We start from the raw sequence: 14,441 nt of genomic DNA on the forward strand, positions 1-14,441 counted from the left end.
TTCAGTTTGTTCAGCACACCAATCCACTAGAAAACAGGAAATTGGGGCCAGCATGGTGCCTTCTTATGGTAATCTTCTGCCTGCAGTGCCAGCATATGGGCACCCATTCTAGTCCTGGCTGCCATACTTCTGATCCAACTCTCTGCTAAGGATCTGGGAAAGCAATAGAGGATGGTCCCTTGTGCCCATGCGGGAGATACAGAAAAAGGTCCTGGTACCCTGCTTTGGACCAGCCCAGCTCTGGCCACTGTGGCCATTTTGGGAGTGAACAAGCAGATGGAAGATCTGTGTGTGTGTTTATGTCTCCCTCTTTCTGTAACTCTGGCTCTCAAGTAAATATATATATGTGTGTGTGTATATATATATGTATATGTATATACCTATACATATAATGATTATTAAACAAAACAGGGAATTGTGTTTGCTTTGTCTACTGTGGTATTCCTTGTGCTTAAAGTACTCCCTGGAGATTGGTGTTGTGACACCCGTTCAAGTCCCGGCTGCTCCACTTCTGAGCCAGCTCCCTGCTAGTGTGGCTGAGAAAACTACAGAAGATGGCCGAAGTGTCTGGGCCCCTGCCACCCTTGTGGGAGATCTGGGTGGAGCTCTTAGCTCCTGGCTTCATCCTAGACCAAGCCCAGCCATTGTGGCCATTTGGGGAGTGAACCAGCAGATGGAAGTTCTTGTCTTTCTCTCTGTAACTCTGCCTTTTAAATAAATTAATACGAGAGTATATTTTTTAAAGAATGTCACTAAGTGATACTTGTCAATCGATGAATAGATGCAAGCAGCACATTGCAGGCAGCGGAGCCTCCACAGTCTGTGGTCCCTTGGCCAGCTCCCTGAGCGTCAGATCATCCCAATCTTGGCGTTTGTCCCGGGTGATGCAGCTGCGGGTCCCCAAAACAGCATGGAGCATTGTTCTGCACTGTTTTGAGTTCATCCAAGTGGTGTCCTACTGGGTCCTCCTCCTGCAGCTGGTGTTTACCCAGGCAGGTGCCTGTGGCTCCGGGTTGTTCCTTACGACTTAAGTGGGCTGCACCATTGTGGGAATACGCGATCATGGAGTAGTTAGAGCAGAGCCCGGGCCTACGCTGTCTTACACACATGGCTGCTTTCCATTTGAGCTGGGAGCACCGTATGCAGGAATCGGACTCTCTGGTGGCAGGGGAAGATGTCCTTCAGCCCACCGGGTCCTGCTCAGCTGCTCCCCAGCCACCGCCCCCCACGCCACCCCACAGGGAATCAGCCTTTTCTCCACACAGCTGCTCCTGTTTCTCGCATGCGTCTGAGTTTGGTGTTCTCTGATCAGACCCTTCTCCTTTGCTTGTTTTTTCCTGTTGGTTTTCTTGTCAGAGCTGTAGGCTCTGTGCTCTCTCCCGTGGCTTATCTATTCATGTTGTGTTTACCATCGCTTTGGTTGGCAGGTGGACTCACGCAGCCATGGATCTGTGGCCAGATGGCCTGACTGTGAGACTCAGCTTGGTCGCTCACCAGCTGTGTGACCTTCCATCACCTGACCCCTGTCGGCTTCTGTCTCCATATATGTAAAATGAGGATGATGCCAGCACCGCCTCACACATTTGACACAATGAAGTACATATTGACTTGAACAAATGAAGACATTGTCTGGCACAGCCTAAGCCCTGTTCCTTATTTTGAATAGGGAGGCTTTATGTCTTGGTTTTGGTTGCTGGCACATTTGCCAATATTGTCTCTTGGGTTTGCATGTCCGTGTGTATGTGTGCATGTACATGGGCCAGAGGTCACTGACACCAGCCTCTGCACTTTCTCACACAGAGCAATCTTGGCTACGGTGTAAGGCAGGCATCCCCTTTATCTTGCCCAAGCATCATTGACTCACACATCCACCTGTCCCCCAGTGATGTGCGTGTCCTTTCTGAGACCCAGCAGGAGTCTGTAGGATGACTGACATCTGTCTTCCAGGTCCTGTTCTGGGACAGGCCCACAGAGCTTTAACTCTGGATCAGACATGGAGCAGCCAGGACACAAACTGGCACACATACGGCATGTTGGCACTGTAGGCAGAAACTTAGCCTTCATGTTGCTAGACCCTCATTTGATTTTAAAAGCAAATTCCAGGGCCCGGTGCTGTCAGGAGCCGTGCACTATAGCCACACTGAAGCCATTTTAAATATAGACCTATGGGACAGTGGAAAACCCCCGGTTGGCTAGATGCTTGGGAAAGAAGTTATGAAACTAATCACACGCTTAGCTTCAATTGTTCCTAGCAACTGTTTTAGAATGTGATTGATGCTGTACTTACCGACATCTTGTTACTGATTACCTATGCTATTGTTGATATGTTGGTTACTATTGTTGATATGGTGGCTGCTCAAAAACAATAGGTCTTGAGACCATGGCTTGCGTCCCAGCTTCTCTTTCCCTGAGCCTTAGTTACTGAAGAATATAAAAACCCTCAGTTGAAATCAATAAATGGACAGCTTGATCAGACCTACTGTCTTGCCGTCCATTCTTTGTGTCTCTTGTCCCTTCATTCTCTCCTAGGTGGCTGCGACCCCGTTGACTGTCCTGCTGGACAGGACACGGTGTGATAGCATAATGGTTAAGGTCCTCGCCTTGAACGTGCCGGGATCCCATATGGGTGCCGGTTCTAATCCTGGCGGCCCCGCTTCCCTTCCAGCTCCCTGCTTGTGGCCTGGGAAAGCAATAGAGGATGTCCTAAAGCTTTGGGACCTGCACCTGCGTGGGAGACCCAGAAGAAGCTCCTGGCTCCAGGGCTCAGATCGGCTCAATTCTGGCCATTGCAGCCACTTGGGGAGTGAACCAATATGTGGAAGATCTTATTGTCTTTCCTTCTCTCTGTAAATCTTACTTTCCAATAAATAAATAAATACCAGAAACAACTGAATCTCACATTGTCACTGATAGGGGTGGGAAACTTTTCTCCAAGGACTTCCTTTGTGTCCCATACCAAATTATCACCTTAAAATTTAGGCTGTTGGAGCCAGGGTTGTGGCATAGTGAGTTAAACCTCTACCTGAAACATGAGCATCACATGTAAGACTCAGAGACTACTGGCTGCTCCACTTTCAATTCCAGTCCTTGCTGATGTATACAGGAAAGCAATAGAGGATGGCCCAAGTGCTAGGGCCCCTGAACTCATGAGGGAGACCATGATGGAGTTCCAGGCTCCTGATTTTGTCCTGGCACAGCCCCAGCTATTGTAGACATCTGGGGAGTAAATCAGTAGATGAAAGATATCTCTCTCTCTCTCTCCTTCAAATAACTTTTTCTTTTTTAAAAAGTAGCCTGCTACTGATTTATTGCATGTCAGGTGCTGCTGTGACTTTCACGATCTTGATGCAGCCCCTAGGTCAAGTGTTCCCCACCCTGGGACAGACAAGCTGGGCTGCCTCCACACACTGGGATATTACTCAACAGCGCCGAGGAAGAAACTGCTGAAACCTGCGGCCATGTGGGTCAATCTCCAATACGTTATGGCAAATGGAATGAGCTAGCCCCAAGAACCTTTAGCCTAATACCACTTACATAACATCCTAGTGGAAAATACCATTACGACAGGAAACAAACCAGCTAAGGAAGAACAGAAGGGAATGTGGCGAGGGAGAGGACGGCTCTGTCTCGGTTGCAGTAGCGCCCTCATGCGTTTGTCAAAACTCAGCACAACCAACCAACCAACCAACCAGTCAACAGGCCGACTTATGCTGTAAAACCAGGCCACTACAGCCCCAAGGGAATGGGGACGTCTCCACCAGAGTGCTGGCAGGGACAGCAGGATTGGAACTGAGCTTGGGGCAGGCAGAGTGAGGGACCTCACCGAGCTTAGGGGCAGGTAAATGAGACGATGCAGGCAGAACACCCAGAAAAGGCTCCGCTGGGGGTTCAGAGTAGCCAGCCTCTCCTGAGTCACAAGCAATGGGCAGACACGGGGCTCCAGGCCGGCTGGCTCGGGGTGAGGAGCAGGAACGTGACCTTGAACAGGTACCTGGGGACAGTATGTGGAGGCCAAGCTTCAAAGAGAAGTGTTAGCAGGCACTGGGAACGTGACACGGGGGTGGGGGTGCCACTTGGGGCAGGGTCTGCAGACTGCTGGGGGCTGTGTCTCTTACCTGGGTCTTCATTCTTTCAGGAGGCAGGAGGTCCCAGATCCTTGAAGGTGTAGGGCCACAGGAGACCCTAGGACCAGGATGCTGAGTCAGAGCAACGCAGGCCAAAGGGAGTCGTGCAAGGCTGGAAAAGCGATGGGGGCAGATCAATGCTAGAATGGGAAGAGGCGGCAAAGTGAATCCCCCGGAACGCCCTGGGAAGCCCCTCCTGGGCTGGCCCACCGCCTCGGTTTGTCCATGACTGGGCCTGGAGCCCAGGCAAACTAGGACAACTGGTTACTGCTCATGGCCCCACCACGTCTAACTCCTCCTCCTGCCTTGTCAGAAACAATCCCCGCAGGACCCCAGGGTGGTGCACACACTTACCCTCTCCCAGAAGGCTCAGAGAAGATGGGACAATTCCAGTGCTGCCACAGCCACTAGCCCTTGGGGGTCTGCTGTGTCACTGAGGAACAGGTCTGGCCTCCAGGACAGAGGCTGTGCCCTGGCTCTCCGGGGGCCACCAGCTGTGGCACGTAATTTCCCAGCTCTAATCCCTCCCAATGCCCTCTGATGAAAGGATTAGTTCCTGGGGTTCCTGCGCAGCAGGGGAGAAGGGACGGATCTGTAGCACGTGACCCGTGACCCGAGATGCTCCCAGCTGCTGGACCAGGGGCAAAGGCTCTGCCAGCCCAGCATAGAAGACATGTGAAGTTGGCCACCAGTATCCAGCCTCTGCCAACAGCAGAGAGAATCTTAATTCCCTGTTTTGGGGGCTGGTATCATGGCGCAGCACATGAAGCTGTTGCCTGCACTGCTGGCATCCTGTATGAGTGATGGCTCAAGTCCCCACTGCTCCACTCAGAATCCAGCTCACTGCTAATGCACCAGAGGAAGACTGATCCAAGTGTTTGGGGTCCCTGAACTCACGCGGGAGACCTGGATGGAGTTCCAGGCTGCTGGTGTCAGCTCAGCCCAGCCCCGACCCTTGCAGCCACTTGGGAAACAAACCAGCAGGTGGAAGACTTCTCCACCTCTTCCATTCTGTCACTCTGCTTTTCAAATAAATAAATAAATCTTCTTAAAAGGTTGATCAATGTGATGATTAAATTACAGCACACTCAGAAAGCAAGTGCCCATCTTTTTTCTTTCTTTCTTTCTTTTTTTACTTCTTTTATTATTATCATTTTATGATACAGTTCCATAGATCATGGGATTTCCCTTATCCCCTCCCCAATCCCCCCACCTCACTGAATTTCCCTACATCATTACTGTATATATATATCCCTTGCCTCCTTAAACAAAATGGCACCTTATACGGCTCTAGGAGGTGGACTGGGCAATGAAATCCACCCTGTTCCCACACCGCCCATCTGGGACCTGCCACTCTGACTCTGCTCCTGGTCAAATCAAACAGATCAGGACGGGCAGTTCTTTGGGTTCGCCTCTGGAGCTCCCGGTGAGTGTTCCCTCCCACGTGGTTGCTGGTGGAGTTCCGGCTGCTGGTGGGCTTCAGATCGCCAATTGCAGAATGCTGCTGGGGTGTCAGTCACTGCAACATCACGCCGTTGTTTTTGCTGCTTTCCTGAGTCTGTCTGTCAGTTTCCAGGTACCCCTCTGCTGTTGTTCTGTCCTCTTCTATTTTTTTTTTAAAGATTTATTCATTTTATTACAGCCAGATATACACAGAGGAGGAGAGACAGAGAGGAAGATCTTCTGTCCGATGATTCACTCCCCAAGTGAGCCACAACGGGCCGGTGTGCCGATCTGATGCCGGGAACCTGGAACCTCTTCCGGGTCTCCCACGCGGGTGCAGGGTCCCAATGCATTGGGCCGTCCTCAACTGCTTTTCCAGGCCACAGGCAGGGAGCTGGATGGGAAGTGGAGCTGCCGGGATTAGAACCGGCGCCCATATGGGATCCCGGGGCGTTCAAGGCAAGGACTTTAGCCGCTAGGCCATGCCGCCGGGCCCTGTCCTCTTCTATTTCCTGGAATGTGTCCTCTTTGTTTCACACTGGCTAATATTGCTCCACCATCTTGACCCCCCCCCCACTTTGCCTTTCAAATGAATACAATCAATTAGTTTTTAAAATGGCCCTCAGGAGGGCTGCGGGAGAGGACGTCTAGCTCGGATCCCGAACCCAGTCTGCCATGTGCCCATGGCTCATGGCGGGCTGGGCCCGGACATGCCTGGGTGCGAGGCCTGCTTCCTTCTGGGGTGAGTACGCCGAGGGGGGAGGCCTCCGTGACTGGGCATGTCCGGGACCCACCCATCACCCTCATTGGGTGGTGGGTGAACGGGATTGGGGAGGGGCGCAACCTTGGGCCTGCGGGATTTAACCTCCGGCTGCCAGAGGCGAGCCGAGGGCTGCGGGAGAGGACGTCTAGCTCGGATCCCGAACCCAGTCCGCCATGTGCCCATGGCTCATGGCGGGCTGGGCCCGGGCGGCCAGTGCGCCATTTGGCGCCAGGCTGAGCCTGCTGGCCGCCCGGCCGGGGAGCTCTGGGGTACTGGACATCTGAATCGCTGCTGAGATAGCTCTAGAGTGACCCCACTGTTTCTGGGATCTGAGCCAATCCTAAAGATTCCCAATGCCAGTAACTCTTCCTTTGAAGAACTTCCAATCCCTTAATAATGCTGAGCTTTGAACACCTATCAAGTAAAAGATAAGCTCCGGCTTGTGTAGCAGGCTGGCACCTAATGGTCCTCGGAGCAACCACGTGCAGGTGCGTGATTTACGGCTAGGAACGGTCCCAATCTGGGATGCCACAGCTGGGATGAGGTTCCCACCAAGGGGTGTATGTGCTGGAATGGGGGCTGCGTTCTATCTAGGAAACAGTTGCAGTCACCCGAGGCACTAGTGTGGGCTGGGATTGGATGCACCAGGCCGGTTCAGATCCCAGCACCATCTGGTGTTATGGAGAAACAGGGTAGATGTGGGACTGACTAGGCTGGGTCTCAATCCCCTTCTGAGCCATGTGTGAGCTGTATGTGGGTATGGACGAGCCATGGCTGGGCTGAAACATCCAACAACAAGAGTCAGAATGGGGTGAAAGCCAGCCAGGAAAAGCCACTGTTCCTGCTAGGACAGGAGGTGAACTGAGTAGGGTTGGCTCAAGAACCCCCTGGCAAGCGCAAAATCTGGCATTGGGAGGGGTTCTGATGGAGGAGCCTGGGCAACTCCTCTGGCAGGACACAGTCCCTGCAGGTAAGCGCGAGAAGCATGATTGGAAACAGCCCAGAATAGGCCATGGAAAGTTTCCCACTGGCATGCATTCGGCATGGGTCAGGAGCAGACCAGGCTGAATCAGTTCATGTCATCCTCTGGCAAATCCGATCACCAGAACAGAGTGTGGAATGGGCCAGGTTTGGTTGCGACAAAACCAGTACACATTATGGAACGCCAGGGCGTGGTTGCCTGTACTGGATATGAATGCAGCACCCATCCAGCACACGTGAGATCCAGGAAGGGAGGGGCAGAGCTGGCGGGGGGGTTAAGGGGCTGGTCCCCTCGCTGGACAACCACTCCCACTGGAGAGTGTTGGCTGGGATAGAGACAGACACGACTAAGCAAGGCTACAACACCTGTGCGCTGCATGTGGACTAGATCAGGGCCACAGCATCAGCTGGCAGAAGCTGGCACTGGGGACTAATTCTGTCGAGTCAAATCACAGGACCACCTAAAGAGTGCATAAACCGGGACAGAGAGACCTTGGAGGGAAAAAGTGGGTTCCCCCTTCTTGGGTCACTATTCCCGTGGGAGGGCATGAAAACTAGGACGGGGGCTGGGATGGCTAGATAGAGAGGTACTCAACAATATCTGTGAGGGCTGGATGGTTGAGTTGGTTAGATAAAACTAAGCTTCAATACCCATCGACAAGTACCAGAGCCAAATGGGATGGGGGACAGATTGGTCTTCTGCTACACATACTGGCAAACCAGGGTAGGGGGCGGTCTGGTGGGGGTTATTGTGGGTCGCCCCAACTAGGCTGCAGCTCCCACTGGTTGATGTAAGGGCCGAACCAGACTGGACTGCAACACCCATTGGTTCCAGTGCAACTCGGGACTGAAAACAGAACCAACACAGCAATTGCAACCACCAGCTGATTAGGGTGATGGACTGTGCCGGGCCCTGTGCTTGCTAGAACATACAAGCAACTAATCTGGGAATACCTCAAAGTATCTTTGGAGATCTCCCCACTTGAACTGCTGGACTCAGAATTCTAACCAAGAAAAGACAGAAGACAGAATAGGACAATCATTCATCTCAGCTACATGTTGGCAGCGAAATATGGGACAAATGGAGACTTCATGATGGACCATATCAATCAGTGGACCACCTCATCAAGCGAAACTGGCAGTGACTCATAACTGGAGAACTATTAACTCCACTTGAGCACATATCTCAGAGCATGCCCCACATCCGGGACTTGGGGTGGGCGGGAAACCGGGTGGGGCTTCTCCCTCAATATCCCCTTTTACCTCAGATACATGATGGAAACAATATGGACATAATAGCATTGCCCACCTCCCTATCCCCCTGAACCTTTTTTTTTTTTTTCTCTTTCTTGTTTTTCCTTCAACTATAGTTAACTATGTAAAGATTGTCAACAACAATACAATAAAATGGATTATAAAAAGAAAAAAAAAAGAAAAATAAAAATAAAATGGCCCTCATGATGGCCAAAGCCTTGGGACCCTGCACCAGTGTGGGAGACCTGGAAGAGGTTCCAGGCTTCTGATCAGCTCAGCTCTGGCCGTTGCGCTCACTTGGGGAGTGAATCATCGGATGGAAGATCTTCCTCTCTGTCTCTCCTCCTCTCTGTATATCCATCTTTCCAATAAAAATTAAGAATCTGGGGCCCGGCGTCATGGCCTAGCGGCTAAAGTCCTTGCCTTGAAAGCCCCGGGATCCCATATGGGCGCCGGTTCTAATCCCGGCAGCTCCACTTCCCATCCAGCTCCCTGCTTGTGGCCTGGGAAAGCAGTTGAGGATGGCCCAATGCATTGGGACCCTGCACCCGCGTGGGAGACCCGGAAGAGGTTCCAGGTTCCCGGCTTCGGATAGGCGCGCACCGGCCCGTTGCGGCTCACTTGAGGAGTGAATCATCGGACAGAAGATCTTCCTCTCTGTCTCTCCTCCTCTGTGTATATCTGGCTGTAATAAAATGAATAAATCTTTAAAAAAAAAAATAAAGAATCTCTTAAAAAAAAAAATGGCCCTCATGTGGCTGAGCCAGTAACACTGCCGCTCACAATGTCGGCAACCCATAATGGTGCTGGTTCGAGTCCCAGCTTCTCTGCTTCTGATCCAGCTCCCTGAGAATACTCCTGGGAAAATACCCCAGCTCCTAATACTCTTGGGAAAGCAGCAAAAAATGACCCAAGTGCTTGAGACCCTGCCACCCATGTGGGAGAGCCGGATGGCATTCCAGGCTCCTGGCTTCGGTCTGGCCCAGTTTCAGCCATTGTGGCCATTCCAGGAGTAAAACAGATTGAAGTGCTCTCTCTCTCCTTCTCCACCACCCACTCATCCCACCCACTTACTTCTGTCTTTCAAATGAATGAAATAAACCTTTAGAAAGAAAGCAGGCAGGCAGCGCAGGGCCTGACCCCTAATAAGGACCCCATGAAGGCCAGCTTCTGGCTAGGCTTGGTTTTGATATCAAACCTCCCCCCGGCCCCTGACTCCTGGGCTGGGTGTCAGATCTTGCTCGGTGAACACCTGGAAGAACCTCTATCAGCACCAAAGATAAAATGTTTCTCTCTTCTCGGGGCAAATGCAGCTGCCCATGGCAGCTACCTGGGGAGCTTTTTAAAGCTCCAGGTACCGGGGCAGGTGTTGGGCCCAGTGGCTGAGACACCTGCACTACAACGAGTAAAAAAGGCGTAGTAGTGGACACAGACCGTAACGCACATGGAGAATATGGCAGCCCGTTTGGCACCATTGCAGAGGAAGGAGAACAGAGCAAACGAGAAGACTACCCCAGCAAATGATGACAGCAAAAATCTGGGTGAATGGAGACTTGATGTTGACTATGACAACCGGTGGGCACTGGGAGGACTGCCTCCCCCTTGGATCGGCAAAATCGACAGCATTTCAGAACTATCCAAACCACTTGATCAGAACCCTCGGAACATGGACCATAGCAGGATTCTGGGTTGATACTGGGTAGTGGTTTCCCATCCCTAGGTACTGGGACATTTGGGAGGTTGGGTGTGGCTTCCTCTTCATCTCTTCCCTTGCCTCAGAGACAAAAAGAAATGGGGAATGAGGGAACAATGATTTCACCCACTTTTCCCTGATCCTTGATCCTTTCCACCCTGGTCAACCTTGTAATCACCATCAAATAAATAATTTTTTTAAAGATTTATTTATTTTATTACAAAGTCAGATATACAGAGAGGAGGAGGAGAGACAGAGAGGAAGATCTTCCGTCCAATGATTCACTCCCCAAGTGAGCTGCAACGGGCCGGTGCACGCCAATCCGATGCCGGGAACCAGGAACCTCTTCCAGGTCTCCCACGCGGGTGCAGGGTCCCAAAGCTTTGGGCCGTCCTCGACTGCTTTCCCAGGCCACAAGCAGAGAGCTGGATGGGAAGTGGAGCTGCCGGGATTAGAACCGGCGCCCATATGGGATCCTGGGGCGTTCAAGGCAAGGACTTCAGCCACTAGGCCATGCCACCGGGCCCATAAATAATTTTTTTTAAAGAGACACCTGCACTCGCTGTGGGAGGGCCTGTGCTCCATCCCCAACTGTAGCACAACTCAGCTTCTTGCTGAGCAGACCCTGGGAGGCCGCAGGGAGAGCTGGAGTGACCGGGTCCTGCCACCCACGCAGGGGACCTGGATTGGGCTCTGACTCTTGGCTTCAAGCTCCCTGGTCTGTTGTGAGCTTTTAAGGGGTGAATCAGCGATGGCTGTGCTCAGGTATGTGCCTGTCTGTCTGCCTGCCTCTCAAAGGCAACCACAAAAATTCCCATATGTCTGGATCCCACTCCAGAGAGTCCTGGGAGTGGAGGGAGCCACAGTTGGTGAAGCCCTGCGCCGTTCCAGGGTGTGACCAATGTGGAGACGCAGCTTCATGTTGTAGGGGTACCTCGGGGTTCATGGTAACTGCCAGTCTCCAAGCCAGTGGACTGGGCAGGCATAGAGACTGGCATGCCATTGCTGGCTCCAAGACCACATCTCGGGCTGCTGGCTCCACTGCAGGGCATGGGTCTCACAGCCCCCTCCCCACCAGGGCTGGGCTAAGCTCGACTCTGCTCACACTCACGGGCTTGTGAGCGAGACTTCCAAATCTTTTTCCATAGCCCCAGTGGGTAACAGCTGGATGATTTTGTTGCAACTTGACATCATGTGGCTCAGAGAGTAGAAGTGATTTGCCAAGGCCACCGGGCAAGTTCAGGCACAGCAGTAGGGCTGGCAGCCAACTCACCAAATGCTACATGTGCTCAACACTTGCTGTGTGGAGGACAACCCTGCAGGCTGGTTCTGTCTCCACCATATAGCAGGGGAAACTGAGGCTTCTAGAGGTGAAGTCTAGAACCCTGTTGCTCCCCAGACCCTCCTGCATCTCCGGGGTGAGGATGTGGCTCGGGTGTGGGTCACCAATAGGATCTCAGTGAGCCCACTCCAGGGCTCTACAACTTGCACCCCAGGGCACCAGCCCCTCCCGGATTCCCAGCACAAGACCTCACCCAGGATTACCTGAATGTAACCAGTCAGAACCCAAACCCTGTCATACAATAGAGTGACCACAGGATGGCAGTAGTGACACATGGGTAAAATCTCTGCAGCAACTTCCTTTAAACCAGGACAGTCGGCTTGGGGCTGTCTTTTTTTCCCTTCTGAGCCCTGACCCAGAGATGTTCTGATCTGTGAACTGAGAAAAATCCCACAACAGCCCCATGAGGAGGAATTACGCCATCTTTGTAGATGAGAGATCACATTCTTCCTTTGCTTAAACAACCTTCCATGGCTGCCTTCTTTTTGGGGAAAAACACATTCAAAATCCTTACTTGCATGGATGAAATCCTACACAGCAGGCAGGTCTTTTGAATCTGATGGCTGTAGTTCCAATCCCAGCTCTGCTGCTTGTTACTAAAGTGAAATTGTTCACATTAGTGTTCATTCTATTTGAAAGACAGAAAGAGACCTTCTACCTGCTGGTTTACTCCCTAGCTGCCCCAACAGGCAGAACTGGTCCAGGCCACAGCCAGGAACTCAATCTGTGTCTTCCACGTAGGTGACAGGGACCCAAGTTTTTGAATAATCCTCTGCTGCTTCCCGGAGTGCACATTAGCAAGAAGCTAGATCAGAAGTGGAGCAGCCAGGACTCCAACAGGCACTCCAATAGGAGACCTGGACAACTTAACCATCCTGCTAAACTCCTGCCCCTCCTGGCTTCTCTTAGATTTCGGTGTGCCCGGTTTTGTTTTTTTGCTTCTTTTTTCATTATTATTATCATTTTATGATACAGTTCCATAAGCCTTGGGATTTCCCTTCCTCCCTCCCCAAGTTCACTCCCCCGTAATAAAAATAACATGAGTTCCCCTATGTTACTGCTACAGTATAGTTCTTCATAAACAGTCATATGTCCATCATTGTGGGTGTGGACAACGGCAGAGAGTCCAGCATCCTATTGTCAAGATATAGTAAAGTTTCACTGGGAGTCCATCTTTGATCTGGAAGTAGAAATGCATACTGTATTGTATCCTCATGTCTGGATATGATAATCTCCATTACACAGTTACTATAATCCCCTTAAATGAAAAGCCACAATACAAAATCAACAACAGGAAGAAAAATAGAAATTTACAACACCATGAAGTTAAATAACATGCTACTTGAGCTTGTTTATCATGTGTTGTGGTGAAGATCGTTTTTGGTCAACCCTGTTGGGAGTTCTGTGCCCCTCCTGGATGTTGTTTCCCAATTCTTTCTCTAGATTAGGGAAATTTTTCCTTATTATTTCATTAAATACATTTGTAAATCCAGCTTATCTTTCTGTACCTTCTGGGACTCCCATAACTCTTTTTTTTTTAATTTATTTTTTATTACAAAGTCAGATATACAGAGAGAAGGAGAGACAGAGAGGAAGATCTTCTATCTGGTGATTCACTCCCCAAGTGAACGCAATGGCCGGTGCGCGCCAATCCAAAGCCAGGAACCAGGAACCTCTTCCGGGTCTCCCACGCGGGTGCAGTGTCCCAAAGCTTTGGGCCGTCCTGGACTGCTTTCCCAGGCCACAAGCAGGGAGCTGGATGGGAAGTGGAGCTGCTGGGATTAGAACCAGCGCCCATATGGGATCCTGGGGCGTTCAAGGCAAGGACTTTAGCCTCTAGGCCACACCGCCGGGCCTCCCATAACTCTTATATTTGGCCTTTTAATAGTGTCTTTCTGTTCTTGAATACTTTTTTTAGCTTCACCCAGCTCTGCTTCCAGCTTTTTGTTTGTTTCCCCCTGGTGACAGGAAATATCTTCCAATCCTGAGATTGTTTCTTCTGCTTCCTTCATCCTACTTTGGAGACTCTCCACTGTACTTTTAATTTCCTCATTTCTTCTTCATTTCTAATATATTCTTCATTTCTAATATATCAACTTTCACTTGATTCATTTCCAGTGTGACATATTCCTTAACTTCCTTAAACTCCTGTATTACATGCTTCTCATTGTTGATAAGAAGCTTTATAATGAGTATTTTAAATTCTGTATCCCTCATTTACTTGATGTCTTCCTCAGTGAACTCTGAGATTGGCAAAGGGTTTTGCTCCTTTGCCGGGCAGTCTTCAGTAATATTCACTGTGCCTCTGTCTCTTCTTTTGTTCTTGGTCATTGTACCTCTGGTTATCAGATTCTTCTCCTTGGTCAGGTTTCTAAGCTGTGTCACCCACAGGTCTACAGTGCGATTTTACTTATTGCAGTTGGTACACGACTCTGTTTACAGTCACTTGTGCCACAACCTCCAGTGAGTTCCAGGTCTGGGTTCTTATGTCAGACTTTCACCATGGTCTCCACAGCCCCAGCTCCTGGCTCACACTCTCCACCTCCTGCGATACCGTGCTGAGGATCCACTGTTGTCTACAATCGTTCTCCCACTTCCTGTTAGAGCAGTTCCCAGGATTAGGGAAAGAGACAGAAGGTGTCCTATATAACTAGGTTGTTAGTGGTGTTGATCTTGCAGGAACCTGTTGACTGTTAGACCTGGGGGCCACACAGACCTATTTTGACACATACAATGCCCAAATCGGTATTATTTTCCCTGTGGGACCAGTGCAATGCATTGACCTCAGTGAGTTCACTACAAGCTCAGTGCATGCACAGCTCACTATTGTCCCTGTAGTCT

At 50.8% G+C, this 14,441-nt stretch overlaps 1 protein-coding gene across 1 annotated transcript in view; it reads left to right on the plus strand.

Moving 5' to 3' along the window:
* Positions 1-13,988, plus strand: part of C1QA (complement C1q A chain) — a 280,199-nt gene extending 266,211 nt beyond the window's left edge. The window contains exon 4 of the mRNA XM_004592385.4: positions 13,977-13,988. The gene's annotated coding sequence lies outside the window, so the exon portion shown is untranslated. The remainder of the gene's footprint in view (positions 1-13,976) is intronic.
* Positions 13,989-14,441: the final 453 nt, after the last annotated feature.

The sequence above is a fragment of the Ochotona princeps genome, chromosome 2, assembly GCF_030435755.1.
Source record: "Ochotona princeps isolate mOchPri1 chromosome 2, mOchPri1.hap1, whole genome shotgun sequence".
Classification (NCBI taxonomy): Eukaryota; Metazoa; Chordata; class Mammalia; order Lagomorpha; family Ochotonidae; genus Ochotona; species Ochotona princeps.